Below are 13045 nucleotides of genomic sequence, written 5' to 3' on the forward strand. Positions count from 1 at the left end.
GCAATAATTTCTCATTTCTTTATTTACGTTTATATATTTTTAAATCATTGTGTGTGTGCGTGTGTGTATATATGATTTTATTTATTTTTAGAGAGAGGTGAAAGGAGGGAGAAAGACAAAAACATCAATGTGTAAGAGATATATCCATCAGTTGCTCTCACAAAATTGGTTGCCCCTGGCACAAACCCAGCTGGGGACCTGGTGCCACCCAGGCACGTACCCTGACAGGAATCCAACCAGCAACCTTTAGGTTCACAGGCCAGTGTTCAATGCATTGAGCCACATCAGCCAGGGCTCCATGTTTATATTTACATAAATATATTTCCATAAAATTGTGTTCAGTTGTACATATAATTTTGGATCACACTTTTCTACTTCTGGCCCATATTATTATACAATATGAAGTTTTTCCAGTAACAATAACTTGTGAGTGCATGTTTCACCATTTTTAAATAGAAATGTAATACTTGTCTATGGCCATACCACCCTGAACACGCCCAATCTCGTCTGATCTCGGAAGCTAAGCAGGGTCGGGCCTGGTTAGCACTTGGATGGGAGAAATGTAATACTTGGTTATAGTGAAAAATTCAGGACTACAGAAACAAAATAAATATTTCAAATCTTAATGACTTTTTAGAAATATATCTAATACATATGAGCATGGATAAGAATGCCCAGTGCTCATCAGCATAATCCATATAATATTTATCACTCATTTTATTTTACTTTTTTATCACTCACCTTAGAAGGTATATTTAAGTACATATGTAAGCAAACATACACAATCACATTTTTTCCATTTATCCAATTGAAATCATATCACATAATATTTCATTGCCTCAATTTTTTATTTACCCTAATATTATAAAAATGTCACATACACTTATTCTCAAAGTGCCTACCTACTTCTTTATGTTTTTAATAGCTTTTCTTAAATAGGGTTTATTTTGATTGGAAAGTCAACACATCATTCATTTGCAAAGTTCAGAAAAATTTATGCCCTGGCTGGTGTAGCTCAGTGGATTGAGCACGTGCCTGTGAACCACACGATGGAGGTTCAATTCCCAGTCAGGGCACATGCCTGGGTTGCAAGCCAGTTCCCAGCAGGGGACTCATGAGAGGCAACCATACATTGATATTTTCTCTCCTTCTCTCCTTCCCTTCCTCTCTAAAGATAAATAAATAAAATCTTTTAAAAAATTAAAATCGATAAAATCATTTACTTTATCCCTCATATAAAATTACACATTAAAAAATTTAAATACATTTCATTTTATGCACATAAAATGAAAATAATTTATATTTAACATAAAAGTGGAATTCTTTTCTAGAGTTTTACATAGTATTTCTGCATGTACCCTGTTATGACAAGTTTTCCACAAATTGCCCCCAAAATGAAGGATTAATGATCTTTTAATCTAATCAGCATAATGATTTCATTTAATTAGTATAACATCTCATTTTAAACCACCTATATATCGATATAACTTTAAGCTTTATTTTTATTTTTTATGTTCCTTTTCTATTGTTCAAGTACAGTTTTCTCCATTTTCCCTCCACCACATTCCCCCCCACCCCCCACCCCCACCTCCTACCCTCAATCCTTCCTTTAGATATCTTTTTTTTAGAACAAAATATCAATATATATTGTGGACAAAAGAGGGGCCACAAACTAAACCTGACAAGTTCAGGGAGACCAGCATGGTGGGACTTACAAACTCAGATAACGTAAGTAACCACATAGGATGGTCTGAAATTAAAATATCCTAACTAAAGGCATATCTTGGCAGGTAGTCAAGTCCTAAAGCAGTGTTTTTCCCTAACAAAGGTCAATCTACACATTAACTGAGGCTGTCCTCTTTTTGCATCCTGGATAACATACCTTCGGAAAAACAAAGTAATCTCCTTTTCCTATCCCCTCCTCCAAAGCACTGCCGCCACAGGAGAGAGGAGACCACAAATCCCCTCATTGTTATTGTTATCATGTTAATTGTTAACTGTTAACTGTTCAGTACTCACATAAGTAAAAGAAGTATGTGCCTATTCATTTTACTTTTTCTCCAGATGTTTTCCGGCTTTGCTTTCTCCCACCTCCCAAATCTATCACTAGTGGATTTCATGTAACTTCTTCCCCTTTGATTCTGATGTATAAAGTAAGTGGTAAAACAACCATTTTCTGGAGCGTTTTCTCAATTTGTTGAAATTTTGCTTCCTGACAATTGTCATAAGTTCGGTTCAATTAAACTCCTAAAAAATCCTTACAGGTTTGGACATTTCTTATGTCGAAAATATGTACATTTGTTTCACTGCCAGGATTGGTTTGGGGGGTTTTATTCCTTTCTCCCCCCTCAATGGCTTGGAAGTTGTATTTTCTATTCCTGTTATTTTAATATTTATGTAGAATTCTTAACAAACTGAAACCTACACTTTTCCTATAAATAACTAGTTTATCAGTATCTCTGTTGTGTGTCTGCTTTTTAAAAGCTCAATGTATCACTTTACTAACAAGAACGGATTCGTTGGAATCATAGGACAACTTCATCCTATCCTTCATATTGATATTTTCAGTAATTTAATATCCAGCTTGTTATCAGAAGTGTAAATACATAATTACTGTTATCTTCTTTTTTTAAAGATTTTATTTATTTATCTTTAGAGGGGAAGGGAAGGAGAGAGGGAGAGAAACATCAATGTATGGTTGACTCTTGCATGTCCCCTGCTGGGAACTGGCCTGCAACCCAGGCACGTGCCCTGACTGGGAATCAAACCACGATGGTCTGGTTCGCACGCAGGCCCGCGCTCAATCCACTGAGCTGCACCAGCCAGGGCCTTGTTATCTTCTTTTTGATAGTCGATATTTGAGCCCTGGCTGGTATGGTTCAGTGGATTGAGTGCTGGCCTGTGAACTGGAGGGTCGCTGGGTTGATTCCCAGTCAGGGCACATGCCTGGGCTGTGGGCTGGGTCCCCAGCGTGGGGCATGCGAGAGGCAAGCAATCTGTCTCTCGCTCTTCCTCTCTTTCTCCCAGCCTTCCTGTCTCTCTAGAAATAAATAAATTAAAACTTAAAAAAAATAAAATTGCTTTTATCCCTAAATTTACAACAAACAAAAATAGTAGGGAAATAAGTTGAAAATATATGGAAATAAAAGCCAAAGGGTTAATATCCTTAATACAAAAAGAGTTTGGTTTTTATAAAAGACACACGTTTTTTTAACTGGGAATTATTATTTTTAAAAATCTTCATCGGAGGATATGTTTATTAATTTTTTTTATTTATCTTTAGAGGGGAAGGGAAGGAGAGAGGGAGAGAAACATCAATGTATGGTTGCCTTTTGTGCATCCCCTGCTGGGAACTGGCCTGCAGGGAACCAGCCTGCAACCCAGGCATGTGCCCTGACTGGGAATCGAACCACGATTGTCTGCTTCATAGGCCCGCGCTCAATCCACTGAGCTACACCAGCCAGGGCTGTTTATTAATTTTTTTAGAGAGAGAAAGAAATGTCTAAGCAAGAGGGAAACATTGATTTGTTGCTTCCAATACGTGCTTGGACCCAGGATCCAACCTGCAGCCTACATAGGTGCCCTGACAGGGAATCGAACCCCCAACCTTTTGGTGTATGGGAGGATGTCCAACCAACTGAGCCAAACGGGCAAGGGCATAAAATGGAGTTTTTAAATTTTATGGTACAGTCACATGGCTTTCACCACATATAGATATTTGTGTGAGCACCGCCACAACCAACGTACAGAACAGTTCCAACACACCTGAAAAATTCCTTCATAGTATCCCTCTTTAGATGGATACACCCTCTCCTGCTGCTACCTACTGTAAACCACTGTGCTGTTCCCATCACTAGAGTTTTGCCTTTTCCAGCATATCATGTAAATGGACCCACACAGGCTGTGACCTTTTCAGACAGGTTTCTTTCACTCAACATAAGGACTTTATGATGATAATCTGCGTATCTTAATGGCTAGTGATGTTAACCATCTTCATATGTGCTTATTTGTCATCCTTATATTCTCTTTGGTGACATGCCTCTTCAACTCTTCTCCCCATTGTAAACATCGAGCTTATTTTCTTACTGTTGAGTCCCAAGAGTTCCTTACATATTCTGGATACAAGTTCCTCACATATTCTGTCTATGTGGTTTGTAAACATTTCCTCCTAGTCTTGTAGCCGCTGAGCCAGTCACTGTCTGCCGTGGTGCTGGAACAAGCGGAGACACTGTCAGATGGGAGGGAGACTCTGCAGCTTGGCAGCCCCATGTCCCAAGTCCAACTTGACTTATTTCTAGCTGCAGCTTCCAAACCAACACCATTTTGAGGGACATTGACACAGCAGCCACATTCATTGGGGCTGCCCCAGTAGGGGTGGCTGGCTCTGGGGCTGGAATTGGGACTACGTTTGGGAGCCTCGTCATTGGTGTTGCCAGGAACCCTTCTCTAAAGCAACAGCTCTCTTCCTACGCCACTGCAGGCTTCGCCCTCTCAGAGGCCATGCGGCTCTTTTGCCTGACTGTGGCCTTTCTCATCCTCTTTGCCATGTGAAGAAAAGCTGTCTCCACGTCCCATAGCTCTTTCTCCCATGTCTCTTTTGCCTATATGTTGTCCTGTACCTCCACAGGCAACCTGGAGAAAGTGGTTGACTGTGGGTTGGACAGAGGGAAGACAAGTAAATACTTTATTAATAAGATATTCAAAAGTGTAGCTCAGTGGATTGAGCGCGGGCCTGCGAACCAGACCATCGTGGTTCGATTCCCAGTCAGGGCACATGCCAGGGTTGCAGACCAGTTCCCAGCAGGGGACGCACGAAAGGCAACCCATACATTGATGCTTCTCTTCCTCTCTCCTTCCCTTCCCCTCTAAAGATAAATAAATAAAATATTTTTAAAAAGATATTCAAAAACCCACAATCAACAAAAGAAAAAAGCAAACAAAATATTATCGGAGACATTGAAATTAAGAACAATCTAACAATAGCCAGAGGGGAGGGGGAGAGGAAGGGAAAAGTGGGGAGAAAGGTTTTCAGGAACTACTGTAAAGGACACATGGACAAAACCAAGGGGGAGGGTGGAAGCAAGGCAGGGAGGTGGGTTTGGCTGGGGGTGGGGGGAAAGGGTGGGGAGAAAGTCCAGGCAACTGTAATTGAACAACAATAAAGTAATTTAAAAAAGACTATCCATTAAATAAAGAATTTATAGAAATATTTTACATGAAAAGTAAAATGTTTACTACCTAAAATTTCGATCACCTCAGGATAACCACTGATGAAGTGTTAATACATATTCTTCCAGTATTTTTCAATGAATATTACAAAATAAAAATATTTTTCTCAGAAAAGACAAAGCATAGACTTGGAGAAAACATTTTCAAATTACATGTGATAAAGGCCTTATACCCAGAAAAGACAAAGAACTCTTAAAATTCAATAAGGAGACAAACAACTGAATTTAAATATGGCAAAAGATTTGACTAGACATTTCACCAAAGAAGATATAAGAATGGCTAATAACTACATGAAAAGATATTCGGCATCATTAATCCTTAGGAAAATGCAAGTTAAAACCACAGTAAGATACCACTACACACCATTTATAATGGCTATAATAAAAAAGACAGATAGTACCAAGGTTTACTGGAGATGTGGGGAAACGAATCCGCATCCATTGCTGGTGGGGATACAAAGCGGTGGAGCCGTTTGGAAGGGAGTCTGACAGGTTTGTTGAAACCGTGTATATGAACTGACCGTATGATATGACCCAGCAATTTCACTTCTAGGAATCAACCCAGGAGAACAAAAAACATGCCCACACAGAGACTTTTATGGAAATATTTATAGTAGCATTAGTTACAATAGTCAAATTCTAGAAACTATCTAAATGTTCATTACTGGTGAATGGATAAACAAAATGTGACGTATCCATATAAGGGATTCCTATCAGCAATAAAAAAGAACAAAATACTGAGACATTCTACAATATGAATGAACCTTAGAACCATTATACTAAGTGAAAGAAGCCAGGTACCAAGGCCCACACAGTATATAACTGCATGTATATGAAATGTTGAGAAAAGGTAAATCCATAGAGACAGAAAGGTTGGTGGTTGCCTAGGACTGGTGGGGGGGGCAGGTTTGGGGGTGGGGAGTGACTACAAGTGAGTGAGCTTGAGAGCAATTTTGGATGTGATGGAAAAATTCTGAAACTGGATTGTGATGATGGTTGCCCAATTTTATAAATTTACTAAAAATTATTGAATTGTACACTTACAGTGGGGGAGTCGTATGGAATGTAAATGACGTCTTGATCAAGGTATAAAAAAATGTGGCCAGGACTAGGAAAGATGGACAGGCTTTATCTGGCCCCAGAAACCATAGCAACATTAACCAGGGTTTGAGACCTGAAGACAAGCCCAGGTGGGGGGTTCACCCTCATGCCACACGTGAGAAACAAGGACCAGGAGACAAGGCTGCACCACCACGTTCCCGACCAAAGACTGTTGACTTCCTCAAGGACCCGTTATTAGAGTTATGAGAAGCTTTCCTAGAAATCTTCACAAAAATAGTATTTCATTTTCTTGGCATGAAATTTGATTTTTCCAGGCTTTCACCAACAGACCAAGGTTTCTGTCTAGCTCCCTCTCTCCCCCCAAATCATCACCAATAACAAGTGAGGTGTAGCCACACCGATGTCTGAAACCAAGAAGAGATCACAGGTGCTCCTGGGCCTTAACACCAGGAAAAATACCTTTGTTTGCTACGTCCCTCAAAAGATCTGAGGAAGTTTTACAAGTCCCCCCCAAACTTATTTCCTTATCCCTTCAGCAGAAGTGTCATCTTACAGAACTTGGAAAAGTGAAAGTTTCCTTACCTTTCTTCTCTCCTTCCTGTTCAATCTTTAACATCTTCACACCCATTCTTGCTTCCTTCTCTGGAGCACTAGACAATAATGTAGCTAGATTCTGAGATTATGTCTTTCATATTTTTTAAATTATATTTTATTGATTATGCTATTACAGCTGTCCTGATTTCCCCCCTTTGTGTCCTTCATATTTTTTATGTGAAGAGAGCTTTTCTTTTGTAAAATGAAAATGAGAATAGTTAGAAGTTGAGACCCCTTCGTTAGTCTGTTAGTATCCTAAATTGGCAAATTTGAAAGTTAACCAACCTGTGCCCTCTCCTACACATACCCATACATGGCTACACCGTGTGTGTGTGTGTGTGGGGGGGTGATTCATTAGTCCATAAAAATTTTGACTAGTCTCCATATTATGCATTTAAATTTTCTTACACTTTAGCCCTGGCTGGTGTGGCTCAGTAAGATTGAGTGTTGGCATGTGGACAGGAAGGTTGCTGGTTTGATTCCCAGTTAAGGCACATGCCTGGGCTGCAGGCAACCACCCACTGATGTTTCTCTCCCTCTCTTTGTCCCTCACCCCTTTCTAAAAATAAATGAAATATATATATTTTTTAAAAAGAGGTGGCTATTCTAGTGATGACTCTTTTTTTTTTAAGATTTTATTCATTTATCTTTAGAGGGGAAGGGAAGGAGAGAGGGAGAGAAATATCAATGTATGGTTGCCTCTTGTGTGTCCCCTGCTGGGAACTGGCCTGCAACCCAGGCATGTGCCCTGACTGGGAATTGAACCGTGGTTGCTTGGTTCCCAGGCCCGCGCTCAATCCACTGAGCTACACCAGCCAGGTAAATGAAATATTTTTAAAAACAAATTTCCTTACATTTTAAAAGTATATGCAATATTTATGATAAATTAATGATTTATAATAAAGTCAACAATATTGTCTCTAAAAAAAATGGCAACCTTTACAGAAAGGTGGATCTTCTAAAGAAACATATAATAAGAAGAAAAACATAATATTAGCTACAAATCAGGTCCAGTGGCAGATACTGGCAGAAGGAAGTGGCCAGAGACAATCTTAGAGGAATAAGGAGAAGAAATGTGGAGCCTGGTACCTAGCGCAACGGGGTGTCCTGGGGGCGGCAGGAACTGAGAGAACTTCTAAGTGAAAGTCCTGTATTTAATGTTACATTTTCTGCTGTATGGCCCAGGATTACCATCCTTCTCCTGTGGCCCCATAAACAAATGGAAACAGAAAAACAAAAGAATTTTGGAGTCAGTGATATGAGCTGCCAGTAAGTAAATAACACGTAATAGTAAAAAAAAAAAAATGATGATGATGATGATGAAGACAGAAAGATACAATGTAGAAAAACTTGGATTCTTGGCTAAGGGGTTTTGTTTAATTAACTGCATGGAATTTAATGGCAAGTGCCTCTGTCAAAATTCTGTTTTCCAGTGTTCCATTCTTTGCACTCTACCTTGTCTTTTGGTTTCTTTTTCTTTGTCTTTTATTTTTTTCAATTATAGTTGGCCATATGATTTCACTTATATGTGGAGTCTAAAAAACAAAATAAATGAACAAACAGCAACAGATTCATAAGTACAGAGAACTGAGTGCTGGTTGCAGGAGGGGGGCACGGGGGGAGGTGTCGGGGGACTGAGTGAAAAAGGTGAAGGGATTAAGAACTACGAATTTGTAGTTACAACATAGTCATGGAGATGAAAAGCACAGCATAGAGATATAGTCAGCAATGTTGTAATAGCTACGTGTGGTGCCAGGTGGAAACTAGACTTGTTGGGCGAAATCACTTCATAAATTATATAAACGCATTCTATGCTTTCTTAACTCTGTTTCCAAAATGTATGTATCTCTGATTGGAGTATGTTCAGGGAAATAGTTTCCTAGGCTTCTATTGGCTCACCATGATTAGCTCTTCCTCTTGCACCCCTGAACTCTTCTTTGGTGATAAATTTCTGGAGAGGAGAAGCCAGGCCTATTTCATCACCCTTACACATTGCCTGGCAGAATGCCTCGTGCAAGTAGGTAGTTCATAAATTACTACATAAAAAATAATTTCGAATCCCTTTGGAATCATTGGAGAACTGCAGCCAAGCAAAAGCCATAGACTTCGGTGGCTGATTAAAGCCTAAAGGAAGGTATGGTATTTCTCCTGTGAAGATTTCAAATCCATGTCAACTGCTTACTAAAGGAATTAATGAAAAGGATGAATCTTCAGCAAGATCCAACGTTTTCCCCTCTGACTGTAATCTAACATTGAGTTTGGTTATTCACTTTCCCACAAGGTGGCAGCAAGAATCTCTTCTTAGCCCGGAGTCTCCAGAGGGGAGAAAAGGAACAGCGGGGAGCAGGGGGGAAGGGGTGGCAGGTGGAGCAACAGGGAGCAGCAGAAAACAAGGGGAACAGTGGGGGGCAGGAGGAGCAGGGAAACAAGGGGGCAAGGGGAGGCAGGTGAAGCAGCAGGGAGCAGGGGGGGCAGGTGAATTAGCAGGAAAAGGGGCAGAAGGAGCAGCAGGGAGCAGGGGGGCAGGTAAAGCAGCAGGAAGGGGGGCAGGGGGAGCAGCGGGGGGGGGGCAGGGAGGCAGGGGAAGCAGGGGGGCTCCTCCCCACCTGTGGCCCAATTAGGAAGCCAGGGATGTAACAGAAGGCCAAGAAGACTCACAGGGCCCGGCCTGGGGTTCTCTTTGTTCCACCTCTTTTCCCATGCAGAGAATTGAAAGAGAAAAAATGCTGAATGACAAGAATTAATGGTGTCACACAAATACCATCAAAGACAATTTAAGAATTGTTCTTCTCTGTCCGAAATGAATGAAGAAAACAGAAGAGCGGTGGCTTCCTTTTTACCATTAACCACTCTGTATTTGGAAAGAACAGATGCACAGTGTTTGTTTTGTTTTGTTTTCTTTTTACTTCGTTGTCGTTCAGCTTGACTAATGCTCACAAATTTACAGTTCAGAGCTTGTTTTGAGGGAACAAATCATATAGTCTCGATTGATCATAACCATAACCTTATTTATAATCATAACCTTGTTTATAATCTCAGAATGCCATTATGCCTACAATGAATATAGACTTGTTGTTTTGAATCTTTTAAAACAGGCTTTTTTTTTTAAGAGCAGTTTGAGGTACACAGCAAAACGGACCAGAAATTATTGAGGGTTCCCACATACCCTCTACCCACACACACGCAGCCTCACCCACTGTGAGCACCTGCACCAAAGTGGTGTATTTGTTGCCTATGTTGACAGAACATTATCATCCGAAGTCCACTGTTCACATTAAGGGTCACTCTTGGTGTACACTCTATGGATTTGGGCATATACATCATGGCATGTATATATAATTTATATTCATTATTGTCTCATACAGAGAGAGTTATCTTCACTGCCCTAAAAATCCCCCGTACTCTGCCTATTCATCCCTCTCTCCTCTCGAACCGATAGCAACCACTGATGTTTTTACTGTCTGCATAGTTTTGCTTTTTGTGTAATGTCATATTGTGGGAATCATACAGTAGGTAGCCTTTTTCAGATAGGCTTCTTTCACTTAGGAATATGCATTGAAGTTTCCTCCTTATATTTTCATAGTTTGATGGCCATTTCCTCTTAGTGCTGAACAGTGTTCCATTGACTCGATGTATCATGGTTTATGAGTTCACTTACTGAAGGACATCTTGGTTGCTTCCAAGTTTTGGTGATTATGAACAAAGCTGCTGTAAACATCCATTTGCACGAAGACAAAAGTTTCCAGCTCCTTTGGGTAAATACCAAGTAGCGTGATTACTGGATCATGTGGTAAGAGTATGTTTAGTTTTCTAAGAAACAGCCAAACTGCCTTCCAGAGTGGCTGTACCATATTCTATTCCCACCCACAATAAGTGACTTTTGCTGCTGCACATCCTTGCCAGCATTTGTTGCTGCCAGTGTTCTGGATTCTGACCATTCCAATAGGTGTGTGGTGCCATCTCATTGTCGCTTTAATTTGCATTTCCATGACGACATGTGATGTGGGGCATCTTTTTATATGCCTAAGTTGCTGCCTATGTATCTTCTTCGGTGAAATGTCTTTTCAGGTCCTTGGTCCGTTTTTAAATTGGGTTGTTAAAAGTTTATTATTATATATTTTAAACTGAGATGCAATTGACGCATATTTATCAGTTTTAGGTGTACAACATAATAATTTGATATATGTATATGCTGCAGAATGATCACCACCATAGTTTAGTTAACGTGTTTTCTTATTGTTGAGTTTTAAAGAATTCTTTGCAATTTGGGATAACAGCCCTTTATCAAATGTCTCTTGCAAATATTTTCTCCCAGTCTGTGGCTAGTCTTCCCATTTTGTAATCATCTTTTTTTTTTAAAGAAGGAAATTGGCCACTTCTAAACCTTTCTTTGCAAGCAAAACAAAATTCCTGCAGAGCTAGTGTGTGGTGCTAAAGGGGAGGAGGGGGCAGAATCAGTCAGCTTGGGCTTCAATACTTATTAGCTATGCAATTTACTTAAAGTCTTGGTACTGCACTTTCATCATCTTGAAAATGGGGATTATAATAGTGCTTACATCACAGGGTTGCTGGGAAGAGTAAGTCAACATAAGAAATATAAGAGATTTAAAGCAGGTCTTGAAACATTTACTATAAAATTGTTTAATAATAATTTCAATATTTAAATTACTTGCTTAGAACAGAAGCTGTAGTTTATAGAGTTTCAGAGACTTGAATGAAAAGCGACGGTAGGGGGAGATCTCTAAGTTGAAGCGCATGCCAGTTGAGATTGTTTTCCACTGAGCGGCACCACTTCAAGTTTGGATGCTGCATCAAAGCTACTTTGGTTTTTGCAAACTAATTTCCATCCATTTTGCACAGAATGCTAACTTGCTGTGGGAAAAGTGACAGTGAAGTAAACTAAACTGAGACATCTAGAGGTTTCTGCACAAATCACTTTTCTGTGATGAAGTTATATATTAATCACCTTTTTAAAATTTTTGTATTTTTTCTGTGTTTTATGGTTTTCATGCTTTATAGTTTGAAATTTCAGGATCTTGTTAATTCTGGACAGACTTCCCCTCCCAAGGCTGGCTAATTCCTAGAGAGAGCAAACAACTTGACCTTGAGCGCCAACTTTAATATGCAGACCAACAAATCCCAAATCCAGACCCTCAACCCCCTACTTTATCGGACTTGCATGCATTTTAGAACAACTACGGACAGTAAATATGTACCAACCCATCCTATATCTATAAATCCTAAGAATTTTGTAACTGATTCGAAGGCAATTTTCTCCTTTTCCTTTATGTTTCGGGTTGTGAGTTGCCATGTTGAAGCAATGAGTCAAAATCGCTTTTATTTTCCCTAATTAAAAGCATAATACTATCTATTCCTACTAGCAAAGAAACAAAAGATATATTAGAGAAGGAAAGGTAAAGTCAAAATAGGGTAGTACATTTCCTTTCAGGGTCACGAATGGAACTTAATTAAGCTCCATATATTTTCCAAATCCCGAGACACAGAAACCTCTTATCTAAGTTCTAAGTTTACTCCCTCTAAACATTTCTGTGGTTTCTGTGGTTCACCCACCTGCCCTCGTGCTGGCAAACTGCTGATGACTGCAGCAACGATATCTGAAATCATTAGACCAGAAAATTTAGAATTAGGGTCTGAGGACATATTGCTGTACACGTTGATATGGAAGCAGTGTATTATCTATCGCACGCATATATACCTTTCTCCATTTTTGGTCTGATCTGAACTGAGCACTCTGGAGGGAGCACAGAACTATGAGTCACTCGCTATTCTTATCCTTAAACTGCTTCTGGCCTTCTTGGGAGCTCAGCCCTGTACTATCCAGAGAACTGGCCAAGCGGGGATGGGAGCTGGGAGTCTGGGGGAGAGGGAATGTGTGACTGAGTAGGGCAGCTTCCATGCAGGACCCAGGGTTGAGAAGAGGAAAGCAGTGAGAAGAGGGCAAAAGCCGCGCAAAATGCCCTGGAACTATTGGCAAATAATAAGCCACTTGTAATAATATCCACTTGTATAGTGTCATTCACAGGTATAATGTGTTTATCCCATTCATCAGCATCTGATTCTAAAGGTATCAGGTTCAGTTCTCCAGTTCATAATTTATATTCATGTTGTTTTTCTCAAATGTATTTGAATTGGGACAAACC

The 13045-nt window shown here is 39.9% G+C and overlaps 1 pseudogene; it reads left to right on the plus strand.

Annotated features, from left to right (window-relative positions):
* The first annotated feature begins 493 nt into the window (after positions 1–493).
* On the plus strand, positions 494–4551 carry LOC119059382 (ATP synthase F(0) complex subunit C2, mitochondrial-like; annotated as a pseudogene).
* The last annotated feature ends 8494 nt before the right edge of the window (positions 4552–13045 follow it).

This window comes from Artibeus jamaicensis, unplaced genomic scaffold (genome assembly GCF_021234435.1).
Source record: "Artibeus jamaicensis isolate MK-2021 breed Jamaican fruit bat unplaced genomic scaffold, CSHL_Jam_final contig_60, whole genome shotgun sequence".
Taxonomy (NCBI): domain Eukaryota; kingdom Metazoa; phylum Chordata; class Mammalia; order Chiroptera; family Phyllostomidae; genus Artibeus; species Artibeus jamaicensis.